Raw genomic sequence first — 22,882 nt, 5'->3', positions numbered from 1 at the left:
ATCTTCGTATGTTTATAAATGTGTAAGTCACCTAAAATTTTTTAAATTGTGTAGGTACATATTTAAGTTTCGAATACAATAACGTTAGGAAGATACATGAGTATGTAATAATTCCACAACTTGGTAAAAATTGCAATGTTACGAATAACGAAATTTTTCGTAACGCAATCGCATCCTTTCTTTCTTTAAAACACGATAATTATTATGGCAACTTTCTTTCCCAGTGTCAAAAATACACATTAAACACAAAAAAGTATAAAACCATCTAAACAATGGACTTTTTACTCGGTAAAATACACACGTGTGGAAGGAAGTTTCGATATTTACAAACACACTCGGAAGGTTGAATTTTTTATCGCAGTAAAAGTAAAGTATCCACCACACAAAGCGCAAAAGTCCCGGGTCATTCGAGCTCAAGGAGCCTTGACCGTTTTCACGCTCGGTCAGGGCACGTGTGATGTTGCGCTGCATCAAGCTTGCACGTGCATATCTGTATACGGATGTGCTCGATCGCCCGTGTCCTCGATGATACTGCTTTGTGTGTGGATATATATATATATATATTATATACCACGAATCGTTAATTTTTCACCCATACTGTCTGCCGAGTCGACCGTTTGGATTTCCGTGTGTTTTATTTATTATCGTGTGCTGGTTTTGAAATGTCGCACGTTTGTGAAAACAAATGTCAGCATTGCTTCAATTTTTGGGTAAATGGATGATTTGGTGGCTTTATTACGCGAGGGGTGACTCATTTCACGATATCATCCGAACATTCGTCCATGAAATTAATATAAGATAACATGAAATCTAAGAAAAATATTTTAGTAACATCAGAAATCAATAAAATCATTCTGGGAGTTCAATTTAAGTAACCCATCAACATATGCATGTATTTGACTTTAATTATATGTATAAACAAGGAATGAGGACTTGTTGTTGAATAACAAAAATTATGTATAGCATAGAGATTGGTACTAGACTCAAATGTATATTAAAAAATAATGAACGCTTTAACTAATTGTTTTCAACCAGCACATGTGGACGACTACTGTAAAAAACAACGTGTAAAACGACTTAAATAACTCTTTATTTTTTGTTTCATCAGTAATAGTTAAATAATCAATGCTTAAGTAAAACAATACTTAAATAATTGTAAGAATAAGAAAAAAACTCTCATAACGTGGCAAATAAAATCATAATATGCTTAATTCTTTTAAAATTATAAAAAAATTTTCATGAAATCCAAAACTGAATATTCCTACATCTAACGTGGCCTGTTGGCTGTAAAAGTTGTGAATTATATTGTTCATTACCAACAAGCTTTTTCTCAAGTGACAGATTGCCCATTGCGATGGAGCTGCGAAAAATTTTCTCTCTATACTCTGAGTAATGTTTTCTTGGTCAATTTAGCTCGATTTCTATTATAGCGCTGTCGTGTGCACTGGGCCATGTACAAGGAAAAATTTGTCGCTGTTTCGCTCTTCCTGGCGGATATAAGCAGTTTGTGCTGTGAAATAAAATTTATACTCCACTGGCTTGTATGCAACATTGTTTTATTTTCTTATTTGTTTTTTGATGTTTGGCTGGTAATTTGGAGTGAAATTTCTAAAATGTATTAAAACAAATAATTTTTTTTTTTTTTATTGTAACTATAGTATTTTGTGAATAAAATAAATTTTTGTTTCTTCACAGAGGAAGCTTTGTATCGATCAAAATACTCGTTACCATCAGTTGAGCGCCATATTCAACTAATTGGCAAGTCTCGTGGACCTCTGGACAGCCCCCAAATACATTGCAATTATATGTTGAATCTTATTTTTTTTACCCAAGCTACTGTAAACGCCTAAAGTTCAAGAAAAACATGAAGTATAAAAAAATAAAATTGGTTAACAGAACAAAGTGTAGGTTTATAGAACAGAGTTACAGAAAATAAGGTTATGCTGTATTTCGCTTCTTCATAAAAAAGTGCTTTTTTCTATCCCTCTGAAACAGGAATATTTAAATTTGCTACTCAATATTTATTTCATAGTTTTTAATTTTTTTTCTCTACGCTAAGCAGTTAATGTCTAAGTAAAATTTTCAGAGTAAAATTTACACTCCGTACCTAAAAATGTACAAGATTCGAGGATCACAGGAGTGCAGTTTCTTAAATATAATTTTTAAATTAAATAGTGTTTATATTACCGTGAGAAATATATACATCGTTAAATCTCAGGCGTAAAATAAATATAAAATAAAAATTAAAAAATGTGCATAAGTTAACTTGTATTATTAATAAATAGATTTTTCTGTTTATCGATTAATTACTGAGTTTTGGTCAAATACTAACCTCAAAGTTAGTTGTAACAATTTACAAATACAATAAAATTAAATTTAAAGAACAGCAATTATTATTTTCAGTAGCATTCAATAATCAATTACTATACTGAAATCGTATTTTTAAAACTAAAAAACTGAATCCCGTACATTATGCATTAAAAAAATCATCGATCAAGTGCTTCTATTTGGAGTAGTTGGCCAAGCTCTCATTGGTGGCTCTGAACACAGTTAAGTATGGGTATTCTGTCGAGCGTGATAATCGATATCGGTACAAAAATACGAATACTAATATTCATGCGATAAGTTCTTTTACGTTTTATGCTACAGCAGTGCTTTCTAGTGTCAAATACTGGCTTATTGAGTTCTGCAAAAGTATGTGCAAGCAATAAAAATATCTCGATACACATGTGCCCACATAACAATGTCGGGTGATAGTAAACGAGATTGACAGTATGGATTTTTGTATGTCCATATGTATGAAGAATCCAATAGCTTGGGAGGGCTGAAGAAATATTTTTATAAACTTTTTTTTTTTAAGTCTATGGCTTCTACTGCGGGTGGCAAAGTTGTAAAAATAAATGTTAAGTATCCAAAGAGGCTGATGGGAAAATCTCTAGCTTCGGAGCAATATAAGTGCTTCTTAAACTTTGTGTCTTAATGTGAGCTTAGTTTTTTTAACGTTATGCTCACGTGAGTGAAAGATATTAAGAGATATATTTTCCTTTTATGGGATAATATATTTTTGTTGTGATTCTTTTTAATGTTATTACTTCCTGTATACCACAACAAGTGGCGTTTATGGGCACTTGTTATACCGCTTCTGTGTGGGCATTTGACTATAATGCCAAATTTCTAGAATTCGTAATAAAAGCTCAACTTTCTTCCTACTACAATACAATCGAATAATCGGTCCAATTCTTGTAGTATTCTATATAGCTGGCGCAACTTTTACGTGACTATATTTACATTGAATTGGGAATATACTTCTGGATGTGGAATCCTATAAAAAATGAACGACTAAACTTGTAAAAAAAGATGTTCTTTTGGAAGCAAGACACTACTGACATATTTATTATCAGATTTGAAAAATGTATCATATTTTTTACCAGAGTAGTATATTTTGACATTTTTAAGTTGTGTGTTCAATGATTTATCCTAAAGTTTTAATTAAAAAATATTAGTTACTGTTAGCAACAAAAATAGTTTGTCCTGTACTATGAAAATGGTATTGATTTCATGTCCATCAGTCTTGCATGAAACGTTTTGTTTCGAAATGTTATATTAAAAACTTTATTGCTAAGAATGTTCAGTAAAATTAAGAGTGGGTTGAAAAAATTTTTTTTGGCAAGAATGATGCATTTGTCACTTGACACTTAATGACTTCAATATTTTTGTTTGAAAACCATTACATAGGCCTAGTTTTCATTTTAAGTTACTAAAAAGTTGAAATACAACAATTTTGTGTACAACTATACAGTGTTTCTTTTTTATTATTATTTTATCATTATCATACTTTGATAATTCAATGATTCAGAGCACGAAATATTTATTAACTTTCATTGTCACTACGATATGGTGTTTTAAAAGAAGAAACATAAAAAATTTTTATTTACAATCAGTACAGTCATAAAAAATTGGTGATATTCCGTAAAAGAATAAAAATTTTTTTTTTGCGTTTAAGAAAAAACTTCCATTGTCGATCAAAAGATAGGTATTTAAATAAACAAGTCAAAATCTTATAGTACGATGATCCAACAGTTAAGTATTTATAGTAATGGTAATAAAATTAAATATAAATTTATATAATTAATTGAGTAGCTAGTGTAACCCAGCGTGGCATAGTGTATCGTAGTATTTAAAATTATATTAACTATATTAAAGGTGAAGTGTATTTCAATATTTGAAACTTTGTTTTCACTGACATCTCGTTTAATTAATGAAAAACACACTTTTAGCCACTGTAAGCCATCTGTACTTACAAACTCGGAAGTACTAAACATCAAGTGTTCATTTACGTAAATGAATGAAATAAAATTAACAAGTGTATGTATATTAAATTTCAGATAGACCAGAGTCTCGCTGACGTCGTGGTTTCCCTATACTTGACTTTGAAAATGTAATAACGGAGTATTCATCAAACAGGCATCAAAGAACATTTTTCATTACATTACGGCGCCCACGAAGAATGGAAAAAAAACCCAATCTCAGAAGAACACCGGAAAGTCAAAGGTTTCTTTTTTTTTTTTTTTTTACTTCACCTCTCGCTAGTCAAGAGAGAAGTGATTAAAGTCTAAACTCGTCACAGAACTAGGAGTAAGAAAAGAAGAAACTTTCAAAGAGTAAAAAAAAAAAAAAAAAAAAAAAAAGGGAGAATTTGCACGAAAGGTAATATAAATGCAAAGACGGAGTAGCTTGGGTGAGAAGGAGTTGGCGGAAGTAGCTCCAGCAGTCCGTCAGAGTATTTCGGTCCGATTGATATTCCACTCGGGGAGTATCCGAAAACCAGTGGATGTGACGGTCGTGTCGTCGGATTAGAAAGAGCGGAAACTGGATATATATATTTTTCCTTCCTCTTCCCGAATGTGCCGGTTTGGAGAGCTACAGCCATTAATAGCAGCCCCTCGAAACGGTGAGAGATTGCGGGGCTGGCTTTATAATATAAATAGACGTAAACGTACGGACAGGGGAATGCCTATACAGCGCTGCTATCACGCGCATGTGGTGTTTGGCTCGTTTGCTTTTGTTGTTTCATTATTGTTGTTCTTATTATTCGGGCAGTGCGGGGCTGATTCATCTTTTGTTTCGAGAGATTGTAATTGAACCATCAGTGATGGGCTTAGGCCGAAAGTTGTTAACGGATTTAATTAGGTATAGGAGGTCTTGCGCACACGATAAGTCCCATTGTTGGATCCGACGCTGTTTTGCCGTGCCTATCCATTGATTTTGGAGATGAATAGGGGTTTGATGGATGTTAGAACATAAATATTATTATTTGTGGATTTTGAGTGAAAAGCTTCAACCGATTGATTGTTCAACGTCATTCCAATGTTATACGGGCAAATCTGAAAACCTGTTTGGTTCTTTGGTTTTGCTTAAATATTGTATTGAATCTCTTTTTTTCTTTCCATCCCCTAAACCTCTATCTAATTCACAAGATGACCATATTCATCAATTAAAATTACAGAGTGATACGATTACATAGTGATACGTAATACATTTTAGTTTATTTATATAGATATGAATTTACACGTACGTGATGAAATATTTGCAAAAGGCTTTATTTACCGAAGAATCACGCAAAACCACTATGGGTACAGCGGTGCCGAAATTACGAGTAGGTATAGCATTTCCTATGTATTTCCAACGATGCGTCCCGATAAACATTTTTACCACAAATAAGGTATACATTCACTGAATAAAAATCATTATTTTCCGGCAGCTTTACGATACAATAATCCATACATAGTAACGATACACCATGAACAGGATCTCCCGACGACGCGAGCCTATTGTACCCTTTACGAGCTACCCCACTCGATCTCTTTGAGAATTTATCCTCAACAAATCATGACTGTACGCGCTGCGCATTTAGTCATACATACCTACCAAGCCCACGCGTGTATTATATGTATGCGTACACCTAAACGCCGAATAGGCGTGGCCTTGGCTGCCTTTGTCAGCCATACTGCTGGTAATTTCGAAAGCGATAGTCGCGTCGCTGATCATCCCTTCACCTTTCTCTCTCGGTCTCTTCTCTTATGCATACGGGCGGGGACCGTGTATAGATTCCCCATTATCGGACGCATCCATTACTCAATCGACCGACCGCTGCTTTCAATGGAGCATTATCGCTGCTTCGAATTTTCCTCTCGATGCATTGGATTGTAGGTGTGTTTTTTCTTTCTTTTTTTTACCCCGTTGTTATATTAAGAAAAAAAAAAAAAAAAAGTTATTTCATACTTTTTTCATTTTTATCTAATACACGTTTACGACTTCGTGAAGTGTGATATGTTTCGCTCGCAGTAGAAAAGTCAATGTCAGGTCAGACGTTCAATGCTGCGTATCCAAGTATATTTTACAAATACAATATGTTTTACAAAATGCATCATAGCATTTGAAATGATAATTTGTCACATGACAAAATCGATAAACTAAAAATTATTTGACTCAATCTGCCAAGTCGTCCGGCTTTGAACAAAAAGAATTACTACACAATGGCTGCAAGACGTAACATATTCTGTTAGGGATTTGAGAGTTCGCTAAGTGTTTCAAATGTATATGTCTCAGACAAAATTTGCACTATAGACAGACTTTGTTTTGGGGAAAAAACGTGCAGATTAGTAGAGCTTATTGAAATTGTTGATAATTTGATAATTTTCGCAAAAAAAAGGAAATAAAAGCATTTTTATTTGTCTTGAGAACTAAAAATTAATTTAATAAGCGCGTTTAGCTTTTTTTTGGCAACGAAATAAAAATTTTTCGCTGTTACAAACACAAAATCCAAGTTTCAACACATTATAGTGGAAATCGATAAGTTTTCGTTTCACCAGAAAAACGATTCGAGTTTTCAAAGCTCGTCAATCCCATCGCCGAGCCTTCGCGTGCATACAAGAGTACACCACCGCTCGACGTGCACACACATACTTATATGTAGGAAAATAAATCTGCATGTAAACGCGCACACGTGCGCGACTGCATAATGCAAGACCGGGAATATACGTCAGCCCATGCACCTGCATTAGCTTCCTCTGCATCGGCGTTTGGTGTAACGATGCGATTTGTAAAGGTGCATAGAGCACGAGATTCCTGCGTGGTTGAGAAGGTGGTTTAACTGGCGGTGCGCAGTCGAGGTTTATGTAAATTTTTTTTTTTTTTATTTTTTATTCGCGGATTTATATCGCAATGAGAGTGGGTATAGGTGATGCCTCGGTTGTTACTGCAAGCGCCTATACGTCTTTTGAGAATTACAGCGCTCAAGTATTTATTTAAAATTGGTATGATTTTTTTTTTTTTACTCCTTTGTTGAGTTAAAGTGACTAACGGCTTATTACGTTTTGATGTTTGTTTAAGGAGGTTCAATGACTTCCTTAAAATACAGAGAAATACTTTTCAAATAACTAATAACTATTTAGTTCGTGGTGATGGTCTGGAAGCAGTATGAATTTTTTCAATGCTTTCAGCTACAAGTTTTTTTTTATTGATTTAATTTAAACTCTTACTGTAAGCTCTTAAGAAAAGAAATGAATTGAGGCTTGATTATTCAGAGTAAAAAAATTTTGTAGTAAAAAAAAATTGAAAACATTCACGTAGTTTCCTGACACTTTGAATAGTTTTTGTTAAAAGTTTTATTGCTTTCTCTGCATGTTGACAAAATTATTGAATCCTTACAATGTAGACAGTTACGGGCTGAAGGATCGAAATTTGAGACTAAATCATTCGCGAAGATCCTCGAAAATGAGGTTTATGTAATAAGTTCCTACATTTCACGATGGTATTCCAAAGTCACATTTCGGACGGCCTACTATCGATCAACAAAAACATTTAATTTCATTTATCTAAAATATTAATATTCTTTTTTGATATATTTAATGAACTTAACGTCCTACAATCCTGACTACAAGAGTTACAATTGTACCAATAAAGAACGAAAAACAAAGGAAACTGCGTAATTTGGCAAAATTCTTTCAACAAAACGAAAAAAGCCACAAGTTCTGAAACTGCTACTTGGCACTGAGTAAAAAAGCACACTAAGCAAATCTTCAGGCGAACAAGGTACACTCATACATACTAAAAGAGGATACACAAGGATATACAAGAAAAACAGGTTCCCAAAGTCATGTATTTTTCTCCTCCAGGAACTTACGAGCGGCTTGGACACGTCATTCCCTTTTAGCCGCATGGGTATACGTGGACTCGCGTCAGGTCCATAAAAAGGTATTACAATTTCAAATGCAATCCGGTCGGGTGACACCATAAAAATCGAAAAGCTCCTCGGGTCCATCCGCCGGATTAAACGGACCGGAAGTTTTCGCTCGTTAATACATATACATGTGTACACAAGAGGAGGGAAAAGAGGCGCACGGCCGACATTGAGTGGTCGAGAGTATCCTGGTCAGCCCCTTAAGTTGATGAAACTGCCGGAGACTCCGGTTCTTACGGACACCGCATTGAGAAGCTGTGGTTTATGGATGCGCGTTTTTTTTGGGACTCGTTGCCCCTCGCGCGCGCTTGTCTTTGCGAGTTCGAAATTCATTATGGTCGCCCATCTGGAATTTGATTTTGGATTCATGCAGTTTTACATGTTGCTAGGCACGAGGAGGAGGCATATTTTTGCCATGGGGTGCAAAGATGATTTTTCAAGCGAAACAAGCTCGGTTCGGCCTAATTACTTTCATAATTTACGTGTGTGTACGTTATCAAGTTTTTGGATTAACTCAAGGAAATATCATCCGATTGAGCTCGAATTTTCAAGATAACTTTTTGTTTTATTATCGAAGCTGATATAGTTCACACTTGGATGGATTTCATTGAAAGGAAAAAATTCACAATATTTCAATATTACACAGTGCTTGAAGCAAAATAGAGATAGTCCTCTGAACTAGTTCAGTATTTTTTTTACTGAGAAAACAAGTCTTATCAGATTTTCCTTCCACGTGTCGTGTAATTGACTTTAATTTCCAAATGCTTTTTATCTCACATATTGATAAAAAAAAAAAAAAAAAAATTTAATTCCCATGGCACTTTTCCACCCGTCACACGAGTAAAACTGGTCGCTCATATTATCGTCCATTCGGATAATTGCTCGAGTATTTTACCAGTTTATCAATTTTCTGGCTGAAGAGCTTTTTCACTCACCGCTGGGAGCTGAATTTAATTTTTATTTTTCGTCATATTTTTGAATAAAATAACAAACCAACTTCGCATTTAAAAGAGGCTTAAACGTTTTCGCTCAACTTTTTTTTACTTATACGGAAAAATATTGGATTATTCGATCTGATAAGAGGAGACAAAAGCTTTTTTTCGAACATCAAAATACTATTCATCCAACAAAGGATTGCGAAATAATCCCCAAAAAATTTTTTGCATAAAAAACAGAGACAAGCTTCCCGAGCTGAGCAATTATTTCCAGCAGAAAAATAAACTCCAAGGTGCTTTAAAAAAAAAAAAATAAATAAAATAAAAAAGATAGCTGGAAATCATTGTGACCCTCTGGCCAACAATAAGCTCGGAAATAGCTTCTAGAACTCCACGCCAATTAAAGCCACAATGCCAGTGTTCGAGAGGCTGCACGACATAGCTTGGAGGGGGAAAAAAAAGAGGAATGCAAAACTGAGTCAAGGACAAAGTGGTAAAAAAATGTACAAGGGATTTTTTTTTTTTTAAATAGCGCTTTGTAAGAGATAAAAGATTTTGAGGTAATACAAATGCGGTTTTGAAAACAAAAGAGTTGGGAGTTCAGGTGGACGCGATGGTTTGGCACTGGTAAAAAAATAAGTGTCGGTCGATAAAATGGTGATTCATTCCATGGTCGTATGACTCGAAATAAAGTACAACTTTTTGTATATTCACGACTTGTTTGAATTTTTCCTGAATAGTTATTTTTTGATTAAAAGTCTGGAAATTTCCAGAGTAGTAATTTTTTATTATATTACAAAACCTTTTTTGGTTATTTAAATTAATTTAGATAATGAACGGTTGTTGTTAAAAAAGTTTATTACAAAATTCGACGTACAATAGAAATGTTTCAAAGTTAGAAAATCACTCCATTGTCATACATTCGTAATTTTATTTGTGATGTATGAACATTTTACGAATAAAGAATACGTATACAAAAATATACCAGAGAAACTAGGGTTAGTTGTAAAAAAGGTGAGTAGTACCACGCAATTTTAGGCAAGAATATAAACTATAAGATATCAATTCTAGTCTAAAATTCATTCATCGATTGAAATCTTTTACGATGCAACATAACCTCATCACAGCCAATCTTGCGCCAGGCAGCTTAGAGAATAAACCTATTTTATTTTGATTAAGTAATGTAAAGTATTGATCTTGTGAAATATCAATTTTTATCACTAACTATGGCAAACTACGTGCTTGTATAACAAAATTAGTATTAATATTATTTCCACAAAAGCACGTTTATCGATGTAGTTTTGAGCTAGTTGTAGCACAACTAACCTCACTTTTGTCTTTTCAATAAATAAGTACTTTTGGCAAAGAAAAATTTCGTCTGAGTTAGCAGATTTATTTTTATTTTAACTTTCGAATGCCCCGTAAAAGTCCGCCTAGACAAGTTCATCAACAACAACACTTTTTGTCAACCCACTTCTTTTGCTGCGGGTGCAACAGAACTGAAAACTTTGCAAGTTCCCCTTCCACCTTCAGTTTCAATACCAATGCATATTTTCTCGATCAAGTTACGGCAAGTTATCGGGTATCCTGTATCCTTTGAAAAACTTCTGTCGACAATGCAAAGTATAGATGCACGTCGACACTTGGAGAGCCATTGTATGGGTCTTCCCGAGAACGGGATCCAAGGAAATTTCCCCGACTATAAAAAGCTCTCGTCAAATATCCAGCGGAACGGAATATCGATTTCTCCCAGAGATTGAAATTCATTGAAAACTTTTTAATGAGAATTAATAAGGGAAGCTCAGCGAACACTCCATCCGACTGAACTTCTCTTCATTATCGAAGAAACTCGAACAGAGAGTGCGAGATCTAATGGATTCTGTTGGGAAGTCGACTAATGCATTAATGTGACGAGGGAAGAGGAAAAAAATACCCTCCATCACATACCACAGATAATTCTTGTGCGAAATAGTATGTTTGATGATTTCGGTGTGCATCCGAGCTGCACTCGTCCCTTTTTCTTTCACAATTTGAACAGCTACTGTCTCAAAAGTTTGATCCAGATGGACTAAAGGAACGTGAATACTTTCGGAGTCCTCGTTTCAACTCGTCGTGTACAGTGTGTGGACTCTGTCGCTGTATTTCTCTTTTCTGGCCAAACTTTTGTTATTAACTTACGTGGTTCATCTTTCGAAACTTTTTAATGGACTATAGGTCTGGTTCGGGGGGGGGGGGGGGATTTTAAAGAAACTTCTGCAGTGATCCGCATTAATTTGGGTTCTGCTGTAAATTTGGACGTTGTTTGAGCTGTTTTTGTGATTTTTCACACTGGAAACTTAGAAATTTGTATAAAAAGTTAGTGTCTTCACATAAGTGGCATCGATTGTTCACGTGGTATTGAGGGACTAAAATCTAACTCCAACGATGATCCATTTACTTCAGATGAATCAAATAGTCCTTTTTCTTCGTATCCCTCGTAGGAGGAATTTCATTTCAGAATTCTTGAGTTTGTTTGAAATCAATGTTACGGAAAAAATGTGTACAGTACTTGTTACTGCGAATCTTAAAAGACAACCATAAAACCTTCCAAAGATAAAGTGTTTACTTGTGTTCAAAGAACTATGATCAATAGCTTTGTAAATCCTTAATGGAATCAAGTGAATTAGAATAAATGCAATCTATTAATTATTCAAACAAAAATTGAACACGTGGAGAGTCGTTGTTTAGAAATATTTTTGAAAAGTACAAAATGTCAAAAAACGAGTTAGTATATTTTAAATCATCGACCCATTCCATACTCAAAACCTTTTAATCTCCGTCTTTGACGAGTCATGATATACATGTAAAAAGGTTATAGGAAAATTTGTATAAGCCGGGATTGTTTATTAGAAAACATCTTAATAATTCATATCATCCGAAGTACGAGCGTTACTGTTTCCAAAATATACTTAGTGAAAATGTAAAGTTTAACTTTAACAGTAACCAACTTTAAAGGTATAGTCTCACTCATTTTGACGACTGTAATACATTGGAATTGAATTTATCAATACAGTTGTTATTTGAAAAATTTTGTACTTGGTACAAATGGTAAGGATAGTTTTTGGTTTATCGCTTGTATTAATGAAACTCAATTAGGGGTTCTTTCTATACAGAGTGACCACTTTAGGTTTATCTCCGTATGTATACTTACTGTAGTACAAAGCCAATCTTAAGATATACAAATAAGGATCATTTGAAGTTGTAATTGTTCAAAAACCGAATTCTGAATAGCATTTACTCCAAATTGCAACAAAGTTAAGAAAAAAAAAAAAAAAAAAAACTTATGGTACACCTAATCTGCTTTCACTTTATGTTATTCACAGGTTTTTTTTTAAACCATGGACTAAAAGTAAAAACAATTTTTTAAAAACCCAACGGGAGAAAGAGAACAGAGCAAATAACTCCAAGGTAAATTTATGGAGCCCGTTCCATTCGCGTAAGAGCCGAAATACGTCAAGGCTGGTACGTATGTGGATATTTATCGTCTATCGTGCATCTTTCAAGCTGTGCCAGCTACTTACCCTCTGTAGCCCCAAATACGTACACCTATACGTGCACAGTAGACGAGTCAGAGGAAGCAGCCACTTAATAGCTTTCCTCCTCCTTTTTCTTCTACTTCCTCTTCTCTCTCTCCCTCTCTCGTATGAGTGCATTAAACGATATGTTGGTACGTACGTAAGTACACGCAATCAACGAAGAAGAAGTTGTTTTATTTCTCTTCTTTTATTGTCGAGAAGTAAGCAATTGAAATTCAGAGTGGCAGTAGTACTATACTCTGGACTTGGTTCATATTCACCATAGTATTGTTATAATATTTGCTTGTGTTTTGTACAAGTAGGTAAGGGTCTCAGCGTGCGACATGAAAGATAGATTTGGGGGGGATTAATATTGCGGTTGAGGTGGTGATATATTTGACGATAAGTGCACTTTGGTGTTTGTTTCAATGAGGCACGGCTGTAAGTCAGCATGTGTGTTCGGAGAGGGGGTGCGAAAATATAGTTATACCGCAGGCTACTGTTTTGAGATTACGGCAACCACAACATATTTTGAAAAATGTTCGTGCTTCTTTATTTTTATATGAATTGGATTATTTGTTTCTTACGGTTTTACAACTTAAAAATCAATGTTTTTCTCAAACGTGTAATGATTCAATGAATCGAATGGTTAAATTGTTTGTGTTTGACCGTTTGATTCCAGATTTGATTTTTTAATTAATTTTTGTAGTATAATAGTGCAATAATTTTCTCATAATTTAAAACAAGTTTCTGCAATCAAGCAATGCAAGCAGCCGAAGAAACAACGCGAGGGCATATAGCAATCAATTTAAATTTTTGAATCATTTTTAGTACATGTCCAAGACATTTCTCTTCTATGAGAAATAATCATTAAGTGGTAATTTCTAGTAGTTAACTAGAGGCAGCTGCTAAATTATCTTTAATTTTTTATCGACATTCTTCCCAGAAGTTTTATGTTATTTTGTGTTCTGCAACGCTGTACTCCACAAAAACTCTTCTAATCATGTTATACTCAAAAATTAACGAAATTTCCGTTTAACTAGCTACTCACGTGATACGTTGATTTCGTACCGTACTATTTCCTGTGACTCACCTGAAACATACAAAAATAAAGATTAAAGGCGTGCATGTTTCATTCAAACGTGTTTGTAAACATGTGATTAAACGCTGAAGAAAAATATTTTATACATAAAAATTATCAATGTGACTATGTCTTTTTTTAATATTTTTTTTTCTCTTTTTTAACAAGTAAAATAAGAATTTTGATTGACAGCATTTTTCGTGAACGTTCACTATTTAAAAACGTCCATCGAAAGTAAGAGCATCGATGTTAACATGATTCAGGTGGAGCTCAAAAGTATATCCTACAACTCTCCATCCAATTCGTATTGCTTTTATTAGAAGCGATATAATTCTATTTATGCCATGAATTTTAGTTTCGATACACCAATTTAAGTTTATAGTTATTTTGTGGTTTTTGCGTTCCATCAACCGAACTCATTAATCTATTTTTAATGGAAACGAAGGTCACTGGTTTTAGTAATTGTTTTAGCTATTAAGTCTATATATAATGCTTCGTAGAAATTCCCGATATTTTTATCGAAATCAGAAATCATAGCCACACTTTGGCAGTCCGTTTATTCACATATGTATCATGTGTGTGTGTATACATACAAAGCCACATTTTTATAATATTTCAACAAAGTTATCACCTTGCGGGATTTAACTTCAAGGGTAAAATCATATTTATACCATTACTTTATTATTTTTAAACGGTCATATCTAAAAGTTCACGGAAAAATATAGTAACAAATAAATCCTTCATTATATTTGATGTGCATGGATAAAATTTTGGCTGCTTAGTATATACGTAGTACATCCAATATCAGCGTCCCTGTCAGTATGGATTTCATCAGTTAATACTTTTTTCCGCGTTGTTGCGTAGTTTAGAAAAGCTGTGGGTTATGCAAAAAAATTTTAATTATGATACCTTAAAAATCAATAAGATTCAAGTGGAATATTAAAAAGAAAAATTGTTTTTATCTAAAACGATTGTATTTTGAATTGTATTAAACTTCACGTATTTGTACTCATCACAGAATTTTAACATATCCCAAAACCCCTACCTCTACCACCTTATACTTTTTTTTATCCTAATTTCGTTTATATAAATATCGTTTTTATAAATTTTAGACAACTGTAGACTTCTTAATTGTTTTCAATTCAGAAATTAAACTTTTCCTGCAAGAGACACCCATCCATTTATAATAAATACGAAGTTACAGAGCGAATCCTTCACTAGAGAAAATAGTGTGGGTCTAATAGGATCGGGAACTTTTTCCAAAACACATGGTTAAATGGTGCAACAATAGGGTGATAAAAGTAAAACAACTAGTACTGTTCCAAACAGCTGATAAATATTTTTAGTACGAATGATTTTTTAGAAAAAATATAAATTCGAAGAAGCAACTAAGAGTACCCGCTAAGTCTACAAAACTAAATTTTACTACGATGGCCATTAATACGCATTAATAGTAATTATCGAAAAACGTCTTGATAACAACATCTCTGAGTTAATTTAAAAATATAATGCTTGAAGTGCATAGCCAATTTTATTTTACTGACCTTGTAGCAAAGGAATAATTTTTCTACTAAAGTAACCGGTTGTTAGCAAACGTATAAATAAAGCTACGGACATTATTGTCAAGTTAGGTATTGACTCCAAGCAGCAATATAGGATACAAGTGATTGTCGTAAAATGGGTTCAGCTTTCAAAATAATTGTTTTATTTTTTTTTGCATTATCAGTTAGTATAGCTGAACGCAAAGGCAAGTTACTTTAATGCAAATACAATTTAATATCGTTGTTATACTAATGTACATTTTATATGTTTTATTTGAAAACATATATCGTTAGTTATACGTGATTTTCATCTGATTCAAAGTTTTTGTTTATCAATATCTTCATTCAAAGTAAAAATTAAATTTTTTGTAACATCCATCACCTGCTTACGTGATTTGTAATTATAGTTATGAGTTTCATATCAGTTGATTTTTCTTATTTTCAATTATCTATGAACTTATTTTATATTTGAGTAAATGAAAGATTCAAACTTATTCTGTCAAAATGTGTGACATTTTAAATATATAACAAAGAAAAAAAAAAAATTTGAAATAATTCTTGTAGTGTGAGCTTCAGATTTTTTTCATTAATATTTCTTATAGTGATTGTGGCAGATGCTGTAAGTAAATCATCAAACGATCACGTGGAATGTCCTTACAAAGATTACGAGAAATGTATCGTTGGTTGCGGTTTAAACGGACAGAAAGGCTATTGCAATGTGGTGTATGATACGTCTACTTCTACCGTCCATGCCATTCCCAGGTGCTTTTGCATCCCATCAGTTTATTCTAAGCTTTTTTTCAGCAAAAACTAATTGTACTTTCGAGTTAAAATGACATAAATTTTCATCAATAATTGCACAAAAGACTTTTCCTTTGTAATACCTTACATACCTTATATTACTAAATAGTGTAATGAAAACAAATAAAATCATTTGAATTTGCATTTTTTTGTTTGTTTAATCAACATTTTTCTACAAGAGACATCTTCAATGAGATAAACAGGGGTAGGGAGACAACAAAAATTGGTTTATGAGATTTTCCTTGTTCTTAACTAAATTGAAACTATTTGCTAATTCTGAAATGACATGCAGTGACCATAGGAAAAGTGTTAGTTTATTGTAGTTGACATATAGTTTATAAAATTCTTTGAAACGATTTTTAGTATCAACGAATCGAGACATTCTTAGCTCTATATACCTTTTTGTTGAATTAAAAATAATTTCCATCCAAACAAATGTTTACAGTAAGAATTATTCCTTCCATTATTCAACCATTGACTTAATGAGTGAGTAGCACATTGCGAATTGTGTCAATGAGATCAATAACTGCTTACGTAAGTAACGTTATCCGAAGAAACTTTGCAAGACAATGTATTTTCTATACCACAAAACGTGTACAAGATCCAAGTAACACCACTGCTCGCAAAAATGCAGCAACGACTGTAAAATCAGCATCGATAATCATCGTCTCAAGAGGATAGAGAAAAAAAAAGCGCATCGGTGAGCGACGACCTAGAGGGTCCAGTGGGAAAGGGAAGAGGAGCTAAGGGGAGCGTCTATCCAAGGCTCTCTTCGGCAAAAAAGCACCAACGCGCGCAGCAGATCTGGAGCGCGTCCTGGATACCTCGAAAAATCCGACCCCTTGCCACTTTGCCTGTACCGTACAGCCTCGTGCTCGCTTTGGAACTCTGCCAACCAACAGCCGACACGTCGATTTAATGTCCCTCCACTTTATTATATATTCTATATCCACACTGCAAAGATTTAGGTTGCACGTACAAGCTCGCTCGGATGTATCTGTGTATGTGTGTGCACGTGTTATTGTATGTATATACGTGATTAAGTTTGTACGCGCATTGGAGAGGAAAGTTGCTTACGTAGACGAGAAAAGGGGTTTGGGTCCAATGGCGCGGAAAGATACGGAGAAAATTTTGGTAGCTCTGTTTTTTGGAGTACCAAGGATTAGATAATGCAAAGAGTTTTTTGGTTTACAACTAATTTACTGATTTTTCAACGTACCCTGTACCTACCCAAAGTTTATAAATTATGGTGTCTGTAGTATGCAAAGTGCATAAAGTGATGGCTTGAAAACAGTACATTTTTCGTACGGGTGGATGAAGTATTTGTTTTGCACACTCAAAGTACTACTAATTGGTGAAAATAAATGGCGTTTTAGATATTTGTAGAGTAATTATAGACGAAGCGAAATACGTTTAAAAAATCTACCTATGTTGGCTAACAACTTTTTTATGGCCATATTTCGAAAGGACTTTTTTTTGGTTTTTGCTGCGGTTCGTGAAAAGTTTAAAACCGATCAAGCCGAAATATGTTGGGAACTATAATATCTGCCTTGCGTTGAAATTTCAGCTCTAAATAATGTACAGAATGTGAGTTATTCAATTTTGAAAAAATCGCTGCAAATGGCAGTTTTTGGTGATTTGCAAAAAAAAACGTCTGAACAAAACATGTTTTGGCCATTTTTACCATTTTTTGGGCTCTTGCTGAAATTTCTACTTGTTATATTATATGTCAATTTGTTACCACGCATTGAGACTACTACCCTATTTTTTTTCGAGCTAGTCAGAATTTTCGGGATATTGTTATGATTTTTGGCTGATTCTACCATACTACTCACCCTCATGATGGAATCACCAACTTACGTACATGAAATCACTAATCATGTATACATAAACTCAATCCAATATGTCCCAAAGACATGTCACATGCTAAAGCAATCCTCTGAGATTTATTTCCGTCACTTTTTTAGTGGACTCCGTTGCCTTGACCTGTCGCTTCAACGATCCGTATCGTATGGACTACTGTTTTTTCACAAACGCAAACATATCACTATACTTATCTAATCGAGTTCCTTTAGCATTTTGGAACAAAAACGAAACCCAGACCATACAATTTTTTCTACATGCTTTTTCCAGATTGACAATGAGATTTTCGCAAAAACCGATAAATCATTATTTATTCGATTCTCGACTAATTTTCTCTCGTGATTTTCTACTAAGCAATTGTACAGTTCATCTTCTTTGGAGGGGAAAAAAAACCTTTTTTCACTCCAACGCGAAGAAAGGAGCAGCTACTCGTTATCTCTACAGATAAATAGCAGCGCCAATGCCTGTCGTAGCGACTAACCACCGACAATGAAAAGCCAAATGGATGCCTATATATACAGCTCCCGTTGACTTCCTCTTAGCTGTTAAAACTCCTGGCCGGGAAAATCGAAGTGCGTTTCCCACCCCTCGCGACTAAGCAAATATTACCGGTCCGCAATCATCGGCCCGCGCGTCTTGGCCCTCGGCTAATTGCTCCAACTAATCGGGACACAATGGCCAAGTTGAACTTTCCGATAGCTTTGGGGCTGAAAAATACGAGAAAAAGATCCGTGGCAGAGAGAAGAGGGTTAGAGGGGGGAGAGCCTAATGGAGCTTGTCGATTGGTCTCGCGGAGAAGTTTTCTCGAATCGGTGCGGGAGGGGGGTGGTAGGTTTCGCCTCTTTCTTCTTTTTCTTCTGCCGTGAGCGCGAGCACTTCGTTAAGTGACAGATCGTTCCCTTGGGTTATTTCACGCGCCTTGGACTCTCGCTTTTTGTACTTTGGGAATCGCTTCCTTAGGTGGGGTAGGAAATGGTATTTTTTTAAGATCATTTTGGTTAATGGTGTGGAGAAAAAAAAATTTTCATCCCTGTAAAAGATCGTGCCTACACCTTACCAATAAAATTTTTATGTTGCCATCAACTGTGTGACTTTTTTCATTTTTTATAACATTTTATTAATAATAATTACTTTCTCTTTTGCTGTTCAATAAAAGCGTATTTTCACAGTCTTTTTTTTCGTTCGTCTTCCATCTCCATACCTACAATAATAAAATAAAAATAGGTTGCAGTATAATTATAATCGGAATAACTGTATTTTCCCGTATCCAAATTCCAATCGAACTCAATAGTTGATGTGATTCAGCACAATCATGAACTGTTGTATCGTGTACAGACAACGTGTATTGTTGCATAAAAAAAAAAGAAAAAACTGGTGTACAGTTCCTCGACTGAGCAGCGATTATCTCGAGGCTTTCGTTTTTCTATCCTGTCCAAAAAAAAAAAAAAAATAAATAAATAAATAAAAAAGTTTGCGCTTCTTTCTATTCTAAAGAAATTAGCAAAGAATAAAGTGTTCAGGTTGCCCGTGACTATTGTGTTCGACTTGATCGAGCTGAGTTTTACGGAGTAAATACGTTTTTTTCGTGTACCAGCTTTTTTTGAGCAATTTGTACGTAAGGATGTTTACATAGGTTCTATTCAATCAACAAACTGCCTACCTTCGCGTACGTTTTTCTCTTGTCCAATAGTCCAAATGGGGTGGTTTTTTTTCTGAAATGAATTGAACTTGTCATTTTTTACGTGACCATTGGAAAAATACGAGTCTGAAGAAACTAAAGTTGAAAACCATCAAAAATGCCCAAGAGTTCTTTTTATATTGGAAAGAAAGTAAAGCAGCATTAAAAATAATAATCCATATATTTATATAAGGGGGGGGGGCTTATACTTCATACTATCGGCCCTATACCAAACGTTATTTCTATATGTATCTTGATAAATAATTCAAATAACTTAAGATATCAACATTTGTGTACATGTAGCGTTTATTTCGCACGAATTCTGTTTGCACCCCTTTTCAAATGATGCTGATTAAATCACGAGCATTAGGCAGAAGAAAATTAATGACATTTTCAATACTGCAAATTTGATGAGCATAATGGTGTATAAAATAAATGTATAAAATAATGGTAATTAGCAGTTTGCAGTAAAACATAAAATAATTTACAGTACAACTGTATAGTACAAATGTCAACTTAACAAAGTATTACCATAAAAAGCAATATCTAATTTTTTTTTTTTTTAATTGCAATAGTTGACTGAAGTCACGTACGACATTCTGGATGCATTCAATGCAGGTATCAAGCCACCAAAACTGCATAGCAACTAGCAACCGAGATAGCAACAGCAAGTTAGGCTTCAATCCCGTCACGTTGGGCGAAAAAACACAGTCCAATTAATCCAGACGCTTTTTTCTTTTTACAACTTTTCACATCGAAGTGCCCTTTCGAATGAGGGGCCCCTATAGATTGTTCACAGGTGGCAGACAGCAGGCCAGCAATCGAAGGCACAATGAGGGATTACCAGGGAGCAACATCAGATTGAGAACTCAAGTCGTCATGCAGGCACGTAGACTTTCAACTCCCACTCCACGTCCAACGTGTACAACGATAACAAGAATTATACTCTAGAGCAGGGATCAAGTGCTCTCAATGGCAGTAAATCAGACGGAGGGTACCAAAAGGAAGAATGTGAGACCATAAAATTTGGAAACTTCTTCAAATATATAGTGAAACTCCAAGTAAAGAAAATACAAAAATTAAACAGAAATTTTTTAATAGTAATTATGATAACAGTTTCTTACCACTCCAAAACTTTACCAGAAAATTCAAATATGAAACGGTGATATTAAATATGATACTTCTTATTGAGAACAGTGTGTTAAATATACTATTCAGTGTATAATATGTAGTGCCTATGTAGATACGTATTTAGTGCCATAAAATTAAGAGAGTTGTTGTAATGCCTTACTTAACTATTAGTGAGAATATTTGTCATGATATTTTTAAAAGTTCACGTTAGTAATTACATTGATATTTATAAATAACTTTTAATCTTGAATCTTTTTGATTTTTGTACAAACGGAATTTAATTTTACTTAGAAACTAATTTTTTATTTATTAAATAAATTTAATTTATGTAATAAAAATATGTGTTTAATAACACTTATATACTTTGTCAATACATGCGTGTATAAAGCAAGCACCTTTTTTGTAAGTCATTAATTTTTAATATTTGATTTTGAGGAATGTAAAAGTATTAAACTGAATAAATATCTTCCACTTCATCTTCATTAGATAAATCTGTGACGTCACATTATTTTATTAAAAAATAAGACATAAAATTAATTTCCATCTTTATAAGACGCAGAAAAATACAATGCTCCAAAAAAGAGTGAAAAAGTAAGGTTCTCTACCACTATCCGACAGATATTTATATAATGCAACCATAGATGCACCACAGTGTGATAAAATCATCTTAGAAGATTGATTGTCACGTGACTAAAACCATTTTATTGTTGAGTAATTGGTTGAAACAGGTCGAGTGTATTGCTGGTGGGATTTTTCAAAGATCAATTGCATTAAATTGCAGAAAAAATTAAAATGGAATTTGTTTATCATACAATTTTAATCAAAAGTAATGCTACTTAATTTGTTTATACTCTGAAAAAATATTTATACATAACAATATTAAATTTAAGTTGAGACATAATAAAATTACGCGTAATTATTTTCGATTATCTCTTATTTTAATGACACAGATTTTTTTTAGAAAAAATATCTTTAAATTAATATTTAATCATTCACATGACGATATGGCATTCAAACTGAAAATTGTCTATAAAAAAGAATTGTGTAATTAGTAGTAGCAAAAATTTTGCAAGAGTAAGATTTAAAGTGTATATTTATGTTTGGGAAAACAAAAAAAATGAATGAAATTGTGTGCCTCTCTTGTTGTAGTATGGTATGCTCATTAAATAATATAAACGTGAGTAAAAAGGTAGTTACAGTAAATCAAATCGTACGAAGCATGTTCAACACAACCAGTGCTAATAAATAATATATACATATACATGTATATCTAAATCTTCTCCATCCTGTGTTTGCTTTGTTGTGAGGTCCGACGTTGGTATTAAAAAATGAGATCCATGATCTATCCAACAAACCAACATACCATTTACAAGACTATGATAAAAAAAATTGACAAAATTAAAATTTTTTATTACACACTTGACTGTCAGGCAGGCATACTTATTAAATTTTAAAATAAAGTAGCAAAAATGTTTCCGCCCGGGATCGAACCGGGGACCTTCCGCGTGTTAGGCGGATGTGATAACCACTACACCACGGAAACTGATGCTGGAGAGCTGCTTCGTACGCTTTGAGGTCTCAAACGATAGGCAAGCTTCTGAGCGCGTGAAATTTGACATTCGAAAAATTTTTTTTTCCAAAATACTGTGTTAAATTTACATACTAAGCCTTTGTATTAAAATAGAACGAACTAATATATTTTGTTTAATTTTAATAAAACTAATTAGAACTTTATAATATTTAACTTTAGTTTGTTGAATAGTTACTTAAAAATATTTTCCTAATTTATTGAAGTTATTGAATCTACATTATATGTTTAAATAAATAAGTGATCGTTAAATATTATTATCATATAAAATAAGAAATCTATGTAGTCGACGCATATTGTATGAATAAAAAATTGTATATTATACCGTACAAATCAACTTTACAAATATCAAACTTTATTGGGCTTTGAGTTAACAAATTCTCTTAAATTATAGTAACTGCGTCCCTCTAGATTTATGTGAATAATTTTTCACTCCTTGTTAGTGCAAAGTCTCCTGAACCAAGAGAC

The 22,882-nt window shown here is 33.7% G+C and overlaps 1 protein-coding gene and 1 non-coding gene across 3 annotated transcripts in view; both read right to left on the bottom strand.

Annotated features, from left to right (window-relative positions):
- Positions 1–22,882, bottom strand: part of cpx (synaptic transmission protein complexin) — a 341,835-nt gene that overhangs the window by 114,857 nt on the left and 204,096 nt on the right. The gene's annotated exons all lie outside the window — the stretch shown is intronic.
- On the bottom strand, positions 22,297–22,369 carry TRNAV-AAC (transfer RNA valine (anticodon AAC)). The gene has a single exon. It is a non-coding gene; the product is annotated as a tRNA-Val (tRNA).

Source organism: Copidosoma floridanum, unplaced genomic scaffold (genome assembly GCF_036245765.1).
Source record: "Copidosoma floridanum isolate Cflo_tuat_1 unplaced genomic scaffold, Cflo_Japanese_pri ptg000012l, whole genome shotgun sequence".
Lineage (NCBI taxonomy): Eukaryota > Metazoa > Arthropoda > Insecta > Hymenoptera > Encyrtidae > Copidosoma > Copidosoma floridanum.
Note: the sequence above shows the minus strand (reverse complement) of the source record. Positions and strands in the feature narration are given on the sequence as shown.